General features: G+C 46.8%; 1 non-coding gene and 2 pseudogenes across 1 annotated transcript; 2 read left to right on the forward strand and 1 right to left on the reverse strand.

The window, feature by feature from the left end:
• Nucleotides 1–14,092: 14,092 nt before the first annotated feature.
• On the forward strand, nucleotides 14,093–14,256 carry LOC137325681 (U1 spliceosomal RNA). Its single transcript, XR_010963926.1, has one exon. It is a non-coding gene; the product is annotated as a U1 spliceosomal RNA (small nuclear RNA).
• A 2,040-nt stretch (nucleotides 14,257–16,296) lies between these two features.
• LOC137325817 (U2 spliceosomal RNA) lies at nucleotides 16,297–16,470 on the reverse strand (annotated as a pseudogene).
• Nucleotides 16,471–20,135: 3,665 nt separating this feature from the next.
• Nucleotides 20,136–20,355, forward strand: LOC137325897 (U2 spliceosomal RNA; annotated as a pseudogene).
• The last annotated feature ends 1,799 nt before the right edge of the window (nucleotides 20,356–22,154 follow it).

The following is a 22,154-nucleotide window of genomic DNA, read 5'->3' on the forward strand; positions in this document are numbered from 1 at the left end:
GAGGTATGTCCTGTCCATAAAAAGCAGGCAATCCGGCCAATTATCGCCCCATCAGTCTACTCTCAATCATCAGCAAAGTGATGGAAGGTGTCGTCGACAGTGCTATCACACGGATATGGGGCTAAGGCGGTTATATGGAGTTAGGTCATTGAATGATCTCATTGAATGGCGTAACAGGCTCGAGGGGCTAAATGGTTTACTCCTGTTCCTGTGCTATAGAATCATAGAAAGGTTACAGCACGGAAGGAGGCCATTCAGCCCATCGAGTCCGTGCCGGCTCTGTGCAAGAGCAATCCAGCTAATCCCACTCCCCCGCTCTTTCCCCGTAGCCCTGCAATTTTTTCCCTTCAAGTACTTATCCAGTTCCCTTTTGAAGGCCATGATTGAATCTGCCTCCACCTCCCCCTCGGGCAGTGCATTCCAGATCATAACCACTCGCTGTGTAAAAAAGTTTTTCCTCACGTCACCTTTGGTTCTTTTGCCAATCACGTTAAATCTATGTCCCCTGGTTCTTGACCCTTCTGCCAATGGGAACAGTTTCTCTCTATCTACTCTGTCCAGACCCTTCATGATTTTGAATACCTCTATCAAATCTCCTCGCAACCATCTCTGCTCCAAGGAGAACAACCTCAGCTTCTCCAGTCTATCCATGTAACAAAAGTCCCTCATCCCTGGAATCCTTCCAGTAAATCTCTCTGCATCCTCTCTAAGGCCTTCACATCTTTCCTGAAGTGTGGTGCCCGGAACTGGACACAATACTCCAGTTGTGGCCGAACCAGAGTTTTATAAAGGTTCATCATGCCTTCCTTACTTTTGTACTCTATGCCTTGATTTATAAAGCCCAGAACCCCGTATGCTTTTTAACCACTTTCTCAACCTGCCCTGCCACCTTCAACGATTTGTGCACATATACCCCCAGAACTCTCTGTTCCTGTACCCCTTTTAGAGTTGTGCCCTCTAGTTTATATTGCCTCTCCTCGTTCTTCCTATCGAAAGGTATCATTTAGCATTTTTCTGTGTTAAATTTGATCTGCCACATGTCCGCCCATTCCACCAGCTGGTCTATATCCTCTTGAAGTCTATCACTATCCTCCTCACTATTCACTAGACTTCCAAGTTTTGTGTCACCTTCAAATTTGGAAATTGTGCCCTGTACACCCAAGTCCAAGTCATTTATATATATCAAGAAAAGCAGTGGTCCCAGCACTGACCTCTGGGGAACACCACTGTACACCTCCTTCCAGTCCGAAAAACAACCTTTCACCACTACTCTCTGTTTCTCGTCCCTTAGCCAATTCTGTATCCATGTTGCTAGTGACCCCTTTGTTCCATGGGCTGTAATCTTGATGGTCAGCCTACTGTGCGGCACTTTATCAAATGCCTTTTGAAAGTCCATAGACACCACATCAACTGCATTGCCCTCATCTACCCTCTGTGTTACCTCATCAAAAAACTCTATCAAGTTAGTTAAATATGGTTTGCCTTTAACAAATCCATGCTGGCTTTCCCGAATCAATCCACCCTCGTCCAAGCGACTGTTAATTCTGTCCCGGATTATCGTTTCTAAAAGTTTCCCCACCACTGAGGTTAAACTGACTGGCCTATAGTTGCTGGGTTTATCCTTGCACCCTTTTTTGAACAAGGGTGTAACATTTGCAATTCTCCAGTTCTCTGGCACCACCCCCGTATCTACGGATGTTTGGAAGATTATGGCCAGTACCTCCGCAATTTGCACCCTTACTTCCCTTAGCAACCCAGGATGCATCCCATCCGGACCGGATGGGAACTTATCTACTTTGAGTACAGCGAGCATTTCAAGTAACTCTTCTTTATCAATTTTTAGCCTTTCCAGTATCTCACCTATATCTTCCATTACTGAGCCTCTGGCAGCATCTTCTTCCTTGGTAAAAACAGATGCAAAGTACTCATTTGGTACCTCAGCCATCCCCTCTGCCTCCATGAATAGATCTCACCTAATCGGTCCCACCCCTCCTCTTACTACCCGTTTACTGATTATATACCTGTGGAAGACTTTTGGATTCCCTTTTATGTTGGCCGCCAGCTATTCTCATACTCTTTGCCCCTCTTATTTCCTTTCTCACTTCCTCTCTGAACTTTCTATATTCTGCCTGGTTCTCACTTGTGTTACCAACCTGACATCTGTCATTTGCCCCTTTTTTCATTTCATCTTACTCACTATCTCTTTTGTCATCCAGGGAGCTCTGGCTTTAGTTGCCTTACCTTTCTGCCTCGTGGGAACGTGCCTAGACTGTACCCGAACCATCTCCTCCTTAAAGGCCGCCCACTGTTCAATTACAGTTTTGCCTGCCAATCTTTGATTCCAATTTACCCGGGCCAGATCTGTTCTCATCCCATTGAAATTGGCCCTCCTCCGATTGAGTATTTTTACTTCAGAGTGGTCCGTGTCCTTTTCCATAGCTATTCTAAAACTTATGATACTATGATCGCTGCTCCCTAAATGCTCTCCCACTGACACTTGCTCCACTTGGCCCACCTCATTCCCTAGAACCAAGTCCAGAAATGCCTCCTTCCTTGTTAGGCAGAAATGTATTGGTTAAGAAAGTTATCCAAGACACACTTCAAAAATTCCTGCCCCACTGTGCCCCTTATTATTGTTATCTCAGTCGATATTAGTTGAATTCCCCAGTTATCACTACTCTATAGCTTATGCACCTCTGTAATTTCCTTGCAAATTTGCTCCTCTATATCCTTCCCACTAGTTGGTGACCTATAGAATACACCCAGTAGTGTAATGGCACCTCTTTTATTTCTTAACTCTAACCAAATAGATTCTGTCCTTGACCCCTCCAGGACACCCTCTCTCTCCAGTAGTGCAATATTCTCCTTAATCAATACTGCCACCCCCACCTCTTTCTTTCCTTCCTTATCTTTCCTGAACAGCTTGTATCCAGGATTATCTAGTACCCAATCCTGCCCTTTTTTGAGCCAGGTCTCCATTATCACCACGACATCGTATTCCCATGTAGCTATTTGCGCCTGCAGCTCACCAATCTTGTTCCTACTGATTATCTTGCCTTTTGAGAATAATACAATGTATGGCCTAATACAGCTTTCCTTATCACTCGTATGGAGATGTTTATCATTATAATGGGCCAGTGAAGTAGCCCTGCATCAAACATGTGTATGGATACCGGCGGGAACAGGAGTCGGCCATTCAGCCCCTTGAACCTGTTCTGCATTGAATTAGAAAATGGTTGATCTGTATCTCAACTCCATTTACCCGCCTTTGTTCCATATCCCTTGATACCCTGACATAACAAGGATCTAGCGATTTTAGTCTTGAATATTTCAATTGATTCAGCATCTAACTGGGCAGCAAGTACCAGCTTTCCACCACCCTTTGTATGAAAAAGTGCGAATTGATTTCACTTGTAAACGGCCTAACTCTAATTTTAAGATATGCCCTCTTGTTCTGGATTCCCCCACCAGAGGAAATAGCTTCTCTGTATCCTTTAATTGTAAACACCTTGATTAGATGACTCCTCAATCTCCTATACTCGAGTGAATACAAACCAAGTTTATGCAGTCTGTTCTCGAAATTTAACTCTTTCAGCCCTGGTGTCATTCTGGTGAATCTGTGCTGTACACATTCCAAGACCAATATATCGTTCCTGAGTTTGGTGCCCAAAACTGAACTGAACTGAACCCAACTCCAGATGGAGTCCGACGAAGGCTCTGTACAACTGAAGCATAACTTCCTCACTTTTGAATTCCAACCCCCTTGAGATAAAGGCCAACAATCCATTAGCCTTTTTGATTACTTTTTGTACCTGTGCAGTAAGTTATAGTGATTTGTGGACACGGACACGTAAATCTATTTGTTCCCCACAGCTCCTGGTCTTTCACCATTAAGAAAATATTCTGACTTGTCTTTCTCAGATCCCCACATTGAACTCCATCTGCCATAGTTTTGCCCACTCACTCAGTCTGTCTATGTCCATTCCAGCTCCCATCCACACAACTTATTGTGCTTCCTAACTTGATGTTATCTGCAAACTTGGAGATACAATTCTCTATTCCTTCATCCAAGCCGCTAATACATATGGTTAAAAGCTGAAGGCCCAGTACAGATACCTGGGCAGAACACTACTTGTTTCATCCCGCCAATCGGGGAATATGGCCCATATTCTTGATGCAATAAGCTGTGAATAGTTTGTACCTATAACCATGTTGTTCCACTGATCATCATTATTCCAGTTCCTTTGAGGCCACATGAAATCTCAAGCACCTATTAGACATCCCTCCATGAAGATATGTGGTGAAACATAGTCTAAACTTGTGCAAGGACATTGCTCTCGAGCCCTTCTCCTGTGCGATCTAAAACAATCCCGTCACATTCTTAATTATTTCAGAACTTGCTTCTATGTATTCATGTACATAATTAATGAGTTATACTATGTCTTTGTAACCCATAGAGACAACATTATCTTCACTGCCTTGTGCTTAACTGTGTATTAAATATGTATTATGATTTGACTGAATAATTAAACTCTCAAAATTAAAATGCAGTCTACTTCGAACTCTATGTCGGTCATTGTAGACGGTTGAATGACGAGCAGGACTTACTGCAAGACAGGATACATGCAGCAGAGTTTTGGACATGTTTGAGTTTATGGAGGGTGGAAAGAGGTCAGCAAAGAGAGCACTGAAGTAATGTTTGGAGGTGACTTGAGGTTATGCATGAGGATACTGGCTGTGAAGGGGTTAAGGTCGGGGCAGAGGCATGTGTTGTTGTGGAAGTAAGTGCTTTTAGTGATGGAAAGAATACGGAGTCTGAAACTAAGCTCAGTTGAGCAGGATGCCAAGGCTGCAAACAGTCTGGTTGAGCCTGAGATAGCGGCGAGGGAGAGGGATGGAATCAGTGACAATGGAGCAGAGTTTGTGGTGGGGGCTGAAGACAACCATTTCAATCTACCTGGTATTGAGCTGGAGGGAGCTGTGGCTCATCCAAGACTAGATGTCTTTACGAGTAGTCTGATAGCACAGAGACAGTTGAGGGAGGTAGCAGGGAGATAGAATTGGGAGTCATTGGCATATATGTGGAATCTGACTGCTTACCTGTGAATGATGCCACCACATAGATGATGCTCTCTGTTATTAGCCGAGGTATAGAATACAAAAGCAGGCATGTAATGATGGAACTGTATAAAACGCTGGTAAGGCCACAGCTGGAGTATTGTGCGCAGTTCTGATCACCACATTACAGGAAGGACGTAATTGCTGTGGAGAGAGCGCAGAGAAGATTTACAAGAATGTTGCCAGGGCTTGAAAATTGCAGCTACGAGGAGAGATTGGATAGGCTGGGGTTGTTTTCCTTGGAGCAGAGGAGGCTGAGGGGAGACTTGTTTGAGGTGTACAAAATTATGAGGGGCCGAGATAGAGGAGACAGGAAGTACCTGTTTCCCCTAGTGGAGAGTTCAAGAACTAGAGGACATAGATTTAAGATGATTGGCGGAAGGATGAGAAGGAACATGAGGAAAAACTTTTTAACCCAGAGGGTGGTGGGTGTTTGGAATTCGCTGCCCGAATTGGTGGTAGAGGCAGGGACCCTCAACTCTTTTAAAAAGTACCTGGACCTGCACCTAAAGTGCTGTAAGCTGCAGGGCTACGGACCGGATGCTGGAAGGTGGGATTAGAATGGGCACCTGGTTGTTCTTCGAGCCGGTGCGGACACGATGGGCCGAATGGCCCCTTCTGTGCTGTATCTTTTCCATGGTTCTATTGATGTCACAATGGGAAATGGCTGGGGATGTCAGGATTACAGGAGGAGGAGGTGCTTAAAAGATTGGCAATGCTCAAAGTAGAAAAGTCACCCGGTCCAGATGGGATGCATCCGAGGTGATTGAGGGAAGTAAGGGTGGAAATTGCGTTGGGTCTGGCCACAATCTTCCAATCCTCCTTTAGATATGGGGATGGTGCCGGAGGACTGGAGGATTGCAAATGTTATACCCCTGTTCAAAAAAGGGAGAGGGATAAACCCGGCAATTGCAGTCAGCCTAACGTCGGTGGTGGGGAAACTTTTAGGGACAACAATCCGGGACAAAATGAATCAGCAGAAGAGCCAGAGGTGACGAGAGGAAACATTTTTTAATGCAGTGAGTTGTAATGATCTGGAATGCACTGCCTGAAAGGGTGGTGGAAGCAGATTCAATAGTAACTTTCAACAGAGAATTAGATAAATACTTGAAGGGAAATAACTTACAGGGCTGTGGGGAAAGAGCAGAGGGAGTGGGATTAATTGGATAGTTCTTTCAAAGAGACAGCACAGGCACGAGGGGCTGAATGGCCACCTCCTGTGCTGTATCTACTATAATACAAAGGGAACAGGGGGAGATGGAGAGACAAGAGCAGAGGGAAAAGCAGAAAGTGGATGGATACTTCAAAGGAAAAATTTGTCTACGGTGAATTAGCTGGGGAGTGGGACTAATTGGACAGCTCTTTCAAAGAGCCGGCACCGGCTCGATGGGCCCAATGGGCTCCTTCTGTGCTGTTTGATTCTGATTCTATAACAGATGGGGAACAGGGAAAGAGCAACCAAAAAGCAGACGGGTAACAGACAAAGAAGCAGCAGGTTAAAATAAAGCAAGGAACATTGAAATGAGACAATTGAGGTGATTGTAATGAAAGGAAGATCCTTCTTTTCATTAATGCTCCAGTGAGCAATGGAGCTTTGGAGGTGAGTGAGGGCTCCCCTCAGTTTCAGCTCACTGACTCTGTGCACAATGGTTAACAGGGCCCTGGCCTCCACAGGTAGTAGGCCTTATTCCTGGCTCCCAGCAGGAGGTCTGACCTCAGACAGGCCCAGGAAGGAACCACCTGGGTCACTGCACCAAGACAGAAGGCCCTCCCCCTCACAGACAGACTCACCTTGGACCCTTCCACAGAAGGGGGCTGGGTTTGAGACAGAGAAAGCAGTTACCTGGTAGGTTGGGGGCTTTGGACTGGGAGGAGAAGACTTTTGACTGACAAGTTTCTGCTACATCAGGGGAGGCAGATGCACTGGCCCCTCTCTCTCTTACTCCTGGGATGTGCTACTGTCGGCAGGTTGGTGAGTATTACTCTTGATCTCTGTCTTGCTGCACAGGTAATGAAAGTGTATTGGAGGATGGTGTGTGGGAGACCTCTTGCTCTGTGGATTTTTACTGATGTTTTGAATGTGGATTTTTACTGATGGAATCATAGAACCTTACAGCACAGAAAGATTTAAATGACAAGTGATGCCTGTACAAGCAATGAAAGTATATTGTAGGACAGTGCAAGTGTCTCTCTATCTTTAAACTCTTGGGTTAAATTTGTTAACTCCTGAAAACAGGTGCTGGGATCGCAGTAGGTGATTAACCTTCGCCTGTTGTTTGCGATGCAGGCAGCACGTAACATTCGTGCCACCTGATGATTTATGATTACAGTGAGTCCCCATCCCTGATTCAAAATTAGTTTCCTTGGGATGTCCAGCATGCTATCCTCTTCCTCTACTGTAAATACTGACGCAAAGTAATTAACGTAGTAAAAACAGGCTGAGGTACAGTGACTACCACAGACAGAGACAGTGAGAGAGACAAACATTGCTTGAAGCACAGACACAGAGACCTGTACACACGGACTGCACAGTGTCACAGGGGGAAATGGAAGCAAACGTCGTGATTATAAAGGGAACGGGGGGAGACGGAGAAAAAGAGCAGAGGGAAAAGCAGAAAGTGGATGTCGACTTCGAAAGGAAAAATTTGCAGGGCTACAGGGAATTAGCAGGGAGTGGGACTAATTGGATAGATCTTTCAAAGAGTCAGCCCAATGGCCTCCTTCTGTGCTGTTTGATTCTATGACCGATAGGGAAGAGGGAAAAAGCAATCAAAAAGCAGATGGATAACAGACAAAGAAGTAGCAGGTTAAAATAAAAGAAAGGAAACTTTTGAAATCAGACAATTGAGGTGAGTTTAATGAAAGGAAGGTGTGAGCAAAGGAGCTTTGCAGGTGATTGAGGGCTCCGTTCAGTTCATTTGCTCACTGCCTGTCTGCACACAATGGTGAAAAGAGCTCTGTCCTCTCCAGGTAGCAGACCTTGGACCTGGCTCCCAGCAGGAGGTCTCACCTCACACAGCCCCGGGAAGGAACAATCTGGGTCACTGCACCAAGACAAAATGCCCTCCCCCCTCACAGACAGACTCAACTTGGACCTTTCCACAGCAGGGGGCTGTTTGAGACAGAGAAAGCAGTTAGCTGGTCGGATAGGGGCTTTGGACTGGGAGGAGAGGACTTTTGACTGACAAGCTTCTGTTATATCAGGGCAGGTAGGTGCACTGACCCCTCTCTCTCTCACTCTTTCTCCTGGGATGTGTTATTGAAGACGGACTGGTGAGTGTAAGCATGTTTAAACTCTTGGTCCCTGTCTCACTGTTACAGGTAATGAAAGTGTATTGTAGGATGGTGCGTGCGGGACTCCTTGCTCTAACAGTGATTGAGTGTGTGCGAGACTCCTTGCTCTGTGGATCTTGACCGGAGATGTGTGTGTGGATTTTGACTGATGGAATCGTAGAATCTTATAGGACAGGAGGATTTAAATAACAGGTGATGCAGTGCCCTGAGGAGAAGGGATCTGCACTGTTCTGTGTGGTACAAATGGAGAATAAGAGAGTTCAATAAAAATCCTGGGATGTGCTATTGCAGGCGGGTTGGTGAGTATTAGTGTGTTTAAACTCTGATCTCGGTCTCGCTGCACAGATAATGAAAGTATATTGTAGGATGGTGTGTGCGAGACTCCTTGCTCTGTATTTTTACTGATGAATGCGGATTTTCACTGATGTGAGTGTGGAGATTTACTGATGATGTGAGTGTGGAGATTGAGCACAGAGTTTGGGAAAGACAGAGAGTGAGCCTCGAACGGAGTGAACACATTCAACTGGGAATTTGGTGCATGTGGGAATTAGGTGCAGAGGGGGAAGGAGGTGCTAAGTGATTTAAACCCAAGAACTGCAGATGTTGACTGAGCGGAGCATAAAGGGAGACGCAGGAGGAATCAAAACAAGGCAAGGAGGCGCGCCGAGGGCAGGTCAGTAAGTATTTAGTTCATTGGTTAGTGTTTTTTAGTGGTTGGTTCGTGTTTTACTGTCAGATAAACAGTAAAGTGCCTTAAAGCTAAAGAAACAGTTTCCATGGCAGGACAGCTGGGGCCCGTCCCATGCACATCCTGTGCCATGTGGGAACTCCAGAACGCACTTTGTGTCCTGGAAAACCACATGTACAGGAAGTGCCGCCATCTGCTGGAGTTCAAGCTCAGGGCTTCTGAGTTTGAGGGGCGGCTGGCGTCACTGCAGTGAATGCGGGAAGCTGAGAGTTTTGTGGATAGCACGTTTCAGGAGGTGGTCACCCCCCAGCTACAGAGAGTTCAGGTGGAGAGGGAGTGGGTGACTACCGGACAGACAAGAAGGAACAGGCAGGCCGTGCAGGAGTCCCCTGGGAGTGTGGCACTCACAAATTGGTATTCAGTGTTGAGTCCCAGTGAGGGTGTTGACACCATGGGGGAGTGCAGTCTGGAGCAAATCCACGGCACCATGGGAGACTCGGCTGCACAGGGTCGGGGGGAGGGGGGGCACAAGAAATGCAGCTGTTATAGAGGATTCGAAAGTCCGGGGGATAGACAGGCATTTCTGCAACCGGCGACGTGAGTCCCACATGGTGTGTTGCCTCCCTGGTGCCAGGGTAAAGGACATCACTGAGAGGGTGCGGAACATTTTGAGGGGGGGCAGGGGAACAGCCAGAAGTCGTGGTCTATGTGGGAACCAATGACATAGGAAGGAAAGGGGTTGAGGTTCTGCAGCGTTTCAGGAGCTAGGGAGGAAGTTAAAAAGCAGGACCTCAAAGATAGTAATTTCTGGATTACTCCCAGTGTCTCGTGCTGATGAGTGTAGGAATAGTAGGAAAAGACAAGTTAATGCGTGGCTGGAGCAATGGTGCAGGAGAGAGGGCTTCAGGTTCCTGGGGCATTGGGACCAGTTCTGTAGGAGGGATCTGTTCAAGATGGACGGGTGACACCTCAACAGAACTGGGACCAGTGTCCTCATGGGGAGCTGAACTCGTGCTGTGGGGGAGGGTTAATATAATATAATTGGAATATAATGTGGGAAAATGTGAAGTCATCCACTTTGGGAGGAAAAATAAAAAAGCAAAATATTATTTGCATGGAGAAATACTACAAAATGCTGTGGTACAGTGGGATCTGGGTGTCCTCGTACATGACACACAAAAAGTCAACATACAGGTGCAGCAGGTAATCCGGAAGGCAAACGGACTATTGGCCTTTATTTCTCGGGGGATGGAGTATAAAAGCAGGGAAGTCATGCTACAACTGTACAGGGTGCTGGTGAGACCACACCTGGAGTACTGCGTACAGTTCTGGTGCCCTTATTTAAGGAAGGACATACTTGCATTGGAGGCAGTTCAGAGAAGGTTCACTAGGTTGATTCCGGGTATGGAAGGGTTGTCTTATGAGGAAAAATTGAACAGGTTGGGTCTATACTCATTGGAGTTCAGAAGAATGAGAGGAGATCTTCTTGAAACATACAAGATTCTGAGGGGACTCGATAGGGTAGATGCTGAGAGGATGTTACCCCTCATGGGGGAATCTAAAATCAGGGGGCATAGTCTCAGAATAAGGGGTGACCGGTTTAGACTGAAATGAAGTGGAATTTCTTCTCCCAGAGGATCGTGAATCTTTGGAATTCTTTACCCCAAAAAGCTGTGGAGGCTGAGTCATTGAATACATTCAAGGCTGAGTCAGACAAATTTTTAATCAGCAAGGGAGTCAAAGGATATGGGGAAAGGGCGGGAAAGTGGAGTTGAGGTAAAAATCAGATCAGGCATGGTCTCATTAAATGGTGGAGTCGGCTCGAGGGGCCGAATGGCCTACTCCTGCTCCTATCTCGATGGTCTTATGGTGAAAACTAATTTGGCAGGGGAATGGACACCAGGAGGAAATACTTGAGGGGCGAAACAAGATGCTCAGAGGACTGGGAGGGACACGTAGCACTCGATTAAAGAATAGTTCAGAAATAGGGATCAGTCAGGGGGAAAATGCGAGGCAGTTTAAGATGAGATTGTGGGAGTACCTTCATCACACGGACTGCAGCGGTTCAAGAAGGCGGCTCACCACCACCAGCAACACCCACATTCCATGAACGAATCAGAAAAAAGATTGGAGTGCATTTGCGTAAATTCACGTAGTGTGGTAAATAAGGTTGGTGAGCTGCAGGTTCAAGTCGCCACATGGGACAATGATATAGTGGCAATAACAGAGACCTGGCTCAAAGAAGGGGAGGATTACGTACTTAATATTCCTGGCTACAAGGTATTCAGGAGAAAGAGGGAAGGATAGAAAGGAGGGGGGACTAGCAGTGTTGATCAAAGAAACTGTTATAGCACTGGAAAGGGATGATGTTGTTGAGGGGTCAAAGACAGAATCTATTTGGTTAGAATTAAGGGACAATAGAGGAACTATTATGTTACTGGGTGTACACTGCAGGCCACCAAATAGTGGGGAGGAGAGAGAGGAGAACATTTGCAGGCAAATTACAGAAAGATGCAAGAACTATAGGGCAGTAATAATGGGGGACTTCAATTATCCTAATATAGATTGGGATAGTAACAGTATAAAGGGCAAAGAGGGGGAGGAATTCCTGAAATGTGTTCCAGAGAGCTTTCTGGAACAGTGTGTTTCCAGCCCAACCAGGAAGGAAACAGTGCTGGACCTAGTTCTGGGGAATGAAGTGGGGCTGGTAGAGCATGTTTCAGTGGGGGAGCATTTGGGGAACAGTGATCATAATATCATTAGGTTTAGAATAGTAATGGAAATGGACAAGGAACAATCAAATGTGAAAATGCTTAACTGGAGAAGGGCAAATTTCAGTCAGTTAAAAGAGATCATGCCCAGGTGGAGTGGAATCAAAAATCGGCAGGCAAAACGGTAATTGAACGATGGGAGGCCAGTAAGGAGAAGTCTGTTCGAGTGCAGAGTAGACACATCCCAATGAGGGGAAAAGGGCGTTACAAAGCTAGAGCTCCCTGAATGACTAAAGATATCGAGATTAAAATGAAACATAAAAAGGAGGCTTATGATGAATGTAAGGTTCATAATACAGTAGAGAACCAGGCTGAATAATGGAAGTACAGTGGAGACCTTGTTTAAAATAAAGGGAATAATAGGGGCAAAGAGAGAGGATGAGAATAGATTAGAGGCTAATATAAAAGGGAACCCAAAAGTCTTTCATAAACACACGAATAGTAAAAGGGTAGTCAAAGGAGATCTTCTTGTGCAGGCAGAGGATATGGCTGAGGTACTAAATGAATACTTTGCATCGGTCTTCACTAGAGAAGAGGATGCTGCCATTGTACCAGTAAAGGAGGAGGTGGTAGTGATGTTGGACAGGATAAAAATAGATAAAGAGGAGATACTTAAAAGATTGGCAGGGCTCAAAGTAGAAAAGTCACCTGGTCCAGATGGGATGCAATCCAGGTTACTGAGGGAAGTAAGGGTAGAAATTACAGAGGCTCTGGCCACAATCTTCTAATCCTCCTTCGATACGGGGATGGTGCTGGAGGATTGCAAATGTTACACCCCTGTTCAAAAAAGGGGCGAGGTATAAACCCGGCAATTCCAGGCAGTCAGCCCAACATCGGTGGTGAGGAAACTTTGAGGCAAAAATCCAGACAAAATAAATTGGCACTTGGAAGAGTATGGGCTAATAAATGAAAGTCAGCATGGATTTGTTAAAGGAAAATCGAGTTTGACTAACTTGATTGAGTTCTTTGATGAAGTAACGGAGAGGGTTGATATTGTGTTTATGGACTTTAAAAGGCAATTGATAAAGAACCGCATAATTGACTTGTTAGCAAAATTAAAGCCCATGCGATTAAAACGACAGTGGCAGCATGGATATAAACTTGGCTATGGGATAGAAAGCAGAGAGTACTGGTGACCGGTTATTTTTCAGACTGGAGGGAAGTATAGAGTGGTGTTCCCCAGGGGTCAGTATTAGGACCACTGCTATTTTTAATATATATTAGTGACCTGGACTTGGATCTAGAGGGTATAATTTCAAAGTTTGCAGATGACACAAAACTCGGAAAAGTAGTAAACAATGTGGAGGATAGTAACAGACTTCAGGGGGACGTAGACAGACTGGTGAAATGGGCAGACACATGGCAGTGAAATTTACTGCAGAGAAGTGTGAAGTGATGCATTTTGGTAAGAAGAATAAGGAGAGGCAATATAAACTAAATGGTACAATTTTAAAGGGGGTGCAGGAACAGAGAGAACTGGGGGTGTATATACATTAACCTTTGAAGGTGACAGGACAAGTTGAGAAGGCTCTTAATCAAGTCCAGGATCCCATATGCTTTATTAAGAGCATAGAGTACAAAAGCAAGGAAGTTAAGTTAAACCTTTATAAAACACTGGTTAGGCCTCAACTGGAGTATTGTGTTCAATTCTGGGCACCGCACTTCAGGAAGGATGGAAAGGCCTTAGGGTTCAAAAGAGATTTACTAGAATGGAACCAGGGATGAGGGACTTCAGTGATGTGGAGAGACTGAAGAAGCTTGGGTTGTTCTCCTTGGAGCAGAGAAGGCGAAGGGGAGATTTGTTAGAGGTGCTCAATATCATGAACGGTTTTGACAGAGTAAATATGAGAAACTGTTTCCAGAGGCAGAAGGGTCAGTCACGAGTGGGTACAGAGATAAAATGATTGGCAAAAGAACCAGAGGCGACATGAGGAAACATTTTTTTATGCAGCCAGTTGTAATGATCTGGAATACACTGCCTGAAAGGGTGGATGAAGCAGATTCAATTGTAACTTTCAAAAGGGAATTGGATAAATACTTGACTTGGAAAAAAATTGACAGGGCCATGGGGAAAGACCACTGCATCGCTGCAGTATTTTCTCTGAGTATGTTATCGGATACATGTTACAATACAGGAGCAAAATTAATCTCTGAGCATTAGCACATTGTGAGTGAAGAGGTAGTGAATGCTGTCAAGTGGCACTGTGTGGAGACATAAGGCATACTTACCTGGCAGGGGAGAATCTGTGATCCTGAAGGTGGATCTCCCAGGATGAGGCTAGCCCATTGCACGCGGGGTGCGCTGACGCCTGCGATGTCCCCAAATGCGGGATACTGAACTGCAAAATTTGTGGTAGTGGGGGACTGCGTTCGGGCTCTCCCCTGCATTGAAACTAAAAGTTTGATTTTCGATCCAGTAGTCCACCAATCGGATGGGAGGTGTTGTTTGTGTGTGTGTGTGTGTGTGTGTGTACGTTGTGTCAGTCAGTGAGTCTCTCTCTCACTCAGTGGCTGCTGTGGAGGGAAAGCTTTTTAAAAAGAACTTTCATATTGAAAGAAAGATATGTCTCAAGCTGCTGGGCCCTGTCCATTGTCACATTAATGGCAGGGCGGGGCAGGACTGCTTTGACCAGGAGACCTGTTTTCTGGGTCGGAGGTGTGACATTCCAGTGGACCTGCTTTGTGCTGATTTCCCTCCCTCCCGTCCTTCTGAACACCTTTGCCGTTTTATCGAGGGCCAAAAGCCTGTGAAAGGGAAGGACCGGCCGGCCGTTTCCCTGCTGGTCGGTGCTGCCATTGGGGCCGGCGTGCATGTTCTCAGCCTCATGTCCAGGTTCCTCAGGGAGGTTGAGGCAGGTCTAGTGGTTAGGACTGTAGGGTGCTTTGGGGTTGTTCTCACCCTATTGATCGGTGCAGATATCTGGTCCCCGGTCTAGCCAAGGAACACTTATACCTCACGGACCGGGGGTTCAGGAAGACAGGACTTTTGCTAACGCACCCGGTGATGGATCACGTAGCCGAATAGCACAGAGAACACACAAACTCGGTGTTTGAATTTAATTGGAATGTTGGTTTTATTATTCCATCAACACGAAGAAAATAACGATAAAAACGGTCCTACACAGTACATTGAGTTACACACACCCACGACAGGACCTTATCCCGCTGAACAATATGAAAGTTCTTTTTAAAAAGCTTTCCCTCCACAGCAGCCTCTGAGTGAGAGAGAGGCTGGTGGGGACCCTGGAGACACCTATCACACACACACACGTATGGTTGGGGCTCACCATTCCTTTGCACTCTTCGGTCTGGCTGACCGGTTCTCTCACATTGGTTTCGTTGGAAGCTGCTCTCCTCCCTGGAGAGCTCAGGTGAAAAAAAAGAGCGAGCAGGAACTAAGAGAGAGAGAGAGAGAGAGAGAAAGAGCTGGAAAAGGGATAAGAGCTAAGAAGCAAGAGAGCAAGAACCAGAGACAGCAAACAAGAGCAGAAATCAAGAGACCAAAAGCAAGAGAGCAAACAAGAGAGAGAGAGGTTTCGAACTTCCACTAAAAGACCCTTCTCTTCCAATAGTTTTCGTTGTTAAATGAGGCACTCCATGTCTGTTTAACAGTTCTTACAAAGTTGTTAAGAGTCTTTAATGGCTTTTGATGGTCTCTCATCATGTTGCAATTGCTTCTCTCGATGGGCCATTGTTCTTCGAATTCATTCCGATCGTCGAGCACTTGCCACACAAGGCTCCCTTTTCACCCCACGTCCTCGCTGTCGATTGGTTTTGCATCAGAACCGAGGCCATGTCTGGAGCAGTTGCCTCTCTCAATGACCGACTGCCTCTCGAATTAGTGCTGATCATTGACCACCTGCTGTCGGTTTTGCATTGAAACAGAGACTGGTGACGTCTCATCTATCCTTCCACCTTAGGATTTTGGTCAATGGCCAAAGTTTTACAAACTCGGAAGAGGAGAAATTCTCAGAATTCTTTCGGAGGCAACCTTTCAAACTCGTTGAGACCTGGGTTCGAATCCCGGTCGGGGGGAGCGACTTTCTGGTGCAGATTAATTGGCACCATCAAAGAAAGTCTCCTTTCCTGAGCGCGATGCTCCACCCTCACCACCACCGCCTTTTCCTCTCCTTGACAGACAGACAGAGAGTTCAGGAGCACGCACACTTTAATCTCGCAGTTTTCATTTGTACGCACAAAGACACGCAGACCCTGCTCGTTTAAAGTCAACGACGTCAAGGTATTTTGCAGTTTGAATTATATCGCTGCGAGGGAGCGAGGGGCACTCAGCCCAGGAGAAGAAAAGAATAGCAATGAGCTGAGAAAGTAAGTGCAATATATCAGCTTTATTCTGAGTAATAATCCATACACACGTAGAGAGACACTGGGAAAGAGCTGTTTTTTCCTTTTGAATATCTCCCCAGAGGGAGGTGCACCGTTCCCAGAGACACTGCAATACTGGGTCGATGCGTGGAGTGGACGGAGCAAGCCCCTATTCCATCTCCCTGTTCCAAAAATCAATTTAATATATGGTCCCCAGATAGGGGACGTATCAGATATTAAACTGATAAGAACAGATTTTTTTTATTCCAAAAATATACTTTATTCATAAAATTTGCAGCAGTACATACAATACAGTTGTCATATCACTTTCCAAACGTACACAATACAGATTATACAATTTGCAGGTTACGTCAAGTACAGTTCAATGAACACATTGGACATAATTACAGTTCATGACACTCTAGGGTGTCTCATTGCATCATACTCAACACAGATTATTGCTTGCAGATTCATTTCAGATTCATTACAGGTATATTACATCAATTTGAATTTTACATTCTGCCCGAGGGGGTTTTTCCCTGATTGCAGCCCCTCGGTTTACAATGGCGGGAAGGCTCTAAACGGTTGCCTTTCCCCACAGGGCCTTTGCGGCGGCCGCACCCATCCTCAGTGCGTCCCTCAGCACGTAGTCCTGGACCTTGGAATGTGCCAGTCTGCAACACTCGGTCGAGGACAGCTCCTTGTGCTGGAAGACCAGCAAGTTTCGGGCAGACCAAAGGGCGTCTTTCACCGAGTTGATGGTCTTCCAGCAGCAGCTGATGTCCGTCTCAGTGTGCGTCCCCGGGAACAGCCCGTGGAGCACAGAAACCTGTGTTACGGAACTGCTCGGGACGAACCTGGACAGATACCACTGCATCTCTCTCCAGCCCCTCTTTGCAAAGGCACATTCCAGAAGGAGATGGGTGACGGTCTCGTCTCCACCGCAGCCTCCTCTGGGACAGCGCGCGGTGGTGCTGAGAGTCCGGGAGTGCATGAAGGATCTGACGGGAAGGGCCATTCTCACCACCAGTCAAGCTAGGTCTTGGTGCTTGTTTGAAAGCTCTGGCGATGAGGCGTTCTGCCAAATGACATTGACAGTCTGCTCGGGGAACCAACCGACAGGATCCACCATCTCCTTTTCCCGCAGGGTCTCGAGGACGTTCCGTGCGGACCATTTGCTGATTGCCTTGTGGTCAAAGGTGTTTTCCTGCACAAACCTTTCCACGCAGGACAGGTGGGGTGGAACGGTCCAACTGGACGGAGCGTTCCGTGGCAGCGTGGCCAGGCCCATCCTTCTCAACACCGGGGACAGGTAGAACCTCAGCACGTAGTGACACTTTGTGTTTGCGTACTGAGGGTCTATGCACAGCTTGATGCAGCCGCACACAAAGGTGGCCATCAGGATGAGGGCCACGTTGGGCACGCCTTTCCCCCCTTTCTCTGGAGATTTGTACATCGTGACCCTGCGGACACGGTCCATTTTTGATCTCCAGACAAAGTGGAAGATGGCTCGGGTGACTGTCGCAGCGCAGGAGCGAGGTATGGGCCAGACCTGCGCCACGTACAGCAACACCGAGAGCACCTCGCACCTGATGACCAGGTTCTTGCCCACGATCGAGAGGGATCTAGAGTCATAGAAGTTTACAACATGGAAACAGGCCCTTCGGCCCAACATGTCCATGTCGCCCAGTTGATACCACTAAGCTAGTCCCAATTGCCTGCACTTGGCCCATATCCCTCTCTACCCATCTTACCCATGTAACTGTCCAAATGCGTTTTAAAAGACAAAATTGTACCCGCCTCTACTACTGCCTCTGGCAGCTCGTTCCAGACACTCACCACCCTTTGAGTGAAAAAATTGCCCCTCTGGACCTTTTTGTATCTCTCCCCTCTCACCTTAAATCTATGTCCCCTCGTTATAGACTCCCCTACCTTTGGGAAAAGATTTTGACTATCTACCTTATCTATGCCCCTCATTATTTTATAGACTTCTATAAGATCACCCCTTAACCTCCTACTCTCCAGGGAAAAAAGTCCCAGTCTATCCAACCTCTCCCTATAAGTCAAACCATCAAGTCTCGGTAGCATCCTAGTAAATCTTTTCTGCACTCTTTCTAGTTTAATAATATCCTTTCTATAATAGGGTGACCAGAACTGTACACAGTATTCCAAGTGTGGCCTTACTAATGTCCTGTACAACTTCAACAAAACATCCCAACTCCTGTATTCAATGTGCTGACCAATGAAACCAAGCATGCCGAATGCCTTCTTCACCACCCTATCCACCTGTGACTCCACTTTCAAGGAGCTATGAACCTGTACTCCTAGATCTCTTTGTTCTATAACTCTCCCCAACGCCCTACCATTAACGGAGTAGGTCCTGGCCCGATTCGATCTACCTTCCTTGACCCTAGCATCAGGGAGGCAACATACCATCCTGGAGTCACTATTGCGGCCGCAGAAACGCCTATCTGTTCCCCTTACAATTGGATCCCCTATCACTATAGCCCTGCCACTCTTCTTCCTCCCCTCCTGTGCAGCAGAGCCACCCGTGGTGCCACGAAATTGGCTCTTGCTGCTTTCCCCTGATAAGCCATCTCCCCCAACAGTATCCAAAGCTGTATATCTGTTTGAGAGGGAGATGGCCCCAGGGGACTCCTGCTCTACCTGCCTAGTCCTTTTATTCTGCCTGGCGGTCACCCATTTCCTTTCTGCCTGCGTAATCTTTACCTGCGGTGTGACCACCTCACTGATCGTGCTATCCACAATAGTCTCAGCATCATGGATGCTCCACAGTGAATCCACCCGCAGCTCCAGCTCCGAAATGCGGTTAGCCAGTAGCTTCAGCTGGACACACTTCCTGCACACATGGTCGCCAGGGACCCTGGTAGTGTCCATGGCTTCCCGTATGGGGCAGGAGGAACATATCACGAGTGTGAGCTGTGCTGCCATAACTTGCCTTAGATTTACACTGCGTTCACCTCTCAGACTCTCCTCCCGCTCTCTGTCTCCTTTTACACTGTGCTCACCTCTCGGACTCTCCTGCCTCACCTGTGACGTTGCACAGTAGTTTTCTCTTGTTGCAGGTCTGCTGCTGCTTTTATTCCCCACTCTCAGTCTTCTGCTGCTCAGGTCCGCCGCCGCTCTGCGGAAAAAGTTAGGAAAAGCAAGACAAAGCAGCACCTCCTTCCCCCACTTCACCAAACTCCCACACTCACCAAACTCTCAGCTGTCTCACTCGGTGCTCTGTTGTACTCAGTTTTTATTTCCCATTTCCACCCAGCCAGCCAGCCAAGCCGGCATCTGCAGTATTTTCTTTTGATTGGTCTTGCCTGCTGTGGAACGAATGTTTAAACACAAGCTGCTGATTGTCAGCACCTCACCTCTTTCTCAATTGGCCTGTTGTAATCTCACTCAGACACGTCACATCACGTCACTAGTTTTCTTTAAAGAGGTTTCCTTCCACGGCAGTTAGTTAGTGACTGAGACTGACTGACGGAGGTCCGTTGAGACACAACCCTCTCCCATCTGATTGGTGGACTACTGGCAAATTTACAAATCTCTCAAGCAATCCGAGCGAGAAAGGTAAAAACGGCAACTTCTTTAAGCCGATCCACTGTTGCAATTAGAAATGGTGGCAAAATTGTGCCCAGAGCGGGAGAGAACGGCAGTGGTTCTAGACTGCTTTAGACACATTCAGCCAGAGTCAAAGGAGGGAGGGCAGACAGGACCCAAGATCAATTCACATCGAGCGCGTTATCGCTTCTCGGCCTTTTGGCTAAGATCAAGTGGTCAAGTGGGGGAAGGCAACCATTTGGAGCCTTCCTGCCATTGTATGCCGGGGGGATGCAGTCAGGGAGAAATCCCCTCGGGCAGAGTGTAGAGCTTTGGCTTGTAGAGCTTTGGCTTGATGTAATGTCACTGCAAGGAATCTGGAATGAATCTGTAAGGCAATAAGGCACCCCAGAGTGTCAGGAAAAAAAAAAAAAAAAAAAAAAAAAAAAAAAATCTGTTCTTATCAGTTTAATATCTGATACGTCCCCTATCTGGGGACCATATATTAAATTGATTTTTGGAACAGGGAGATGGAATAGGGGCTTGCTCCGTCCACTCCACGCATCGACCCAGTATTGCAGTGTCTCTGGGAACGGTGCACCTCCCTCTGGGGAGATATTCAAAAGGAAAAAACAGCTCTTTCCCAGTGTCTCTCTACGTGTGTATGGATTATTACTCAGAATAAAGCTGATATATTGCACTTACTTTCTCAGCTCATTGCTATTCTTTTCTTCTCCTGGGCTGAGTGCCCCTCGCTCCCTCGCAGCGATATAATTCAAACTGCAAAATACCTTGACGTCGTTGACTTTAAACGAGCAGGGTCTGCGTGTCTTTGTGCGTACAAATGAAAACTGCGAGATTAAAGTGTGCGTGCTCCTGAACTCTCTGTCTGTCTGTCAAGGAGAGGAAAAGGCGGTGGTGGTGAGGGTGGAGCATCGCGCTCAGGAAAGGAGACTTTCTTTGATGCTGCCAATTAATCTGCACCAGAAAGTCGCTCCCCCCGACCGGGATTCGAACCCAGGTCTCAACGAGTTTGAAAGGTTGCGTCCTGTAAGAATTCTGGGAATTCCTCCTCTTCCGAGTTTGGAAAACTTTGGCCATTGACCAAAATCCTAAGATGGAAGGATAGGTGAGACGTCACCAGTCTCTGTTTCAATGCAAAACCTACAGCAGGTGGTCAATGATCAGCACTAATTCGAGAGGCAGTCGGTCATTGAGAGAGGCAACTGCTCCAGACATGGCGGAGCCATGCCTCGGTTCTGATGCAAAACCAATCGACAGCGAGGACGTGGGGTGAAAAGGGAGCCTTGTGTGGCAAGTGCTCGACGATCGGAATGAATTCGAAGAACAATGGCCCATCGAGAGAAGCAATTGCAACATGATGAGAGACCATCAAAAGCCATTAAAGACTCTTAACAACTTTGTAAGAACTGTTAAACAGACATGGAGCGCCTCATTTAACAACGAAAACTATTGTAAGAGAGGAGTATATAAGTGGAAGCTCGAAACCCCTCTCTCTCTTGTTTGCTCTCTTGCTTTTGGTCTCTTGTTTTTTGCGCTTGTTTGCTGTCTCTGGTTCTTGCTCTCTTGCTTCTTTGCTCTTATCTCTTTTCCAGCTCTTTCTCTCTCTCTCTTAGTTCCTGCTCGCTCTTTTTTTTTCACCCGAGCTCTCCAGGGAGGAGAGCAGCTTCCAACGAAACCAATGTGAGAGAACCGGTCAGCCAGACCGAAGAGTGTAAAGGAATGGTGAGCCCCAACCATACGTGTGTGTGTGTGATAGGTGTCTCCAGGGTCCCCACCAGCCTCTTAGTTTAGCGGGATAAGGTACTGTAGTGGGTGTGTGTAACTCAATGTACTGTGCAGGACCGTTTTTATCGTTATTTTCTTCGTGTTGATGGAATAATAAAAGCAACATTCCAATTAAATTCAAACACCGAGTTTGTGTGTTCTCTGTGCCATTCGGCTATGTGATCCATCACCGGGTGCGTTAGCAAAAGTCTTGTCTTCCTGAACTCCCGGTCCATGAGGTATAAGTGTTCCTTGGCTAGACCGGGGACCAGATATCTGCACCGATCAATAGGGTGAGAACAACCCCAAAGCACCCTACAGTCCTAACCACTAGACCACCAGGGGAGCTGCCTCAACCTCCCTGAGGAACCTGGACATGAGGCTGAGAACACGCACACCGGCCCCACTGGCAGCACCGACCAGCAGGGGGCCGGCCGGCTGGTCCTTCCCTTTCACAGGCTTTTGGCCCTCGATTAAACGGCAAAGGTGTTCAGAAGGAAGGACGGGAGGGTGGGAAATCAGTGGAATGTCACACCTCCGACCCGGAAAACAGGTCTCCTGGTCAAAGCAGTCCTGCCCCGCCCTGCCATTAATGTGACAATGGACAGGGCCCAGCA

This window comes from Heptranchias perlo, chromosome 9 (assembly GCF_035084215.1).
Source record: "Heptranchias perlo isolate sHepPer1 chromosome 9, sHepPer1.hap1, whole genome shotgun sequence".
Lineage (NCBI taxonomy): Eukaryota > Metazoa > Chordata > Chondrichthyes > Hexanchiformes > Hexanchidae > Heptranchias > Heptranchias perlo.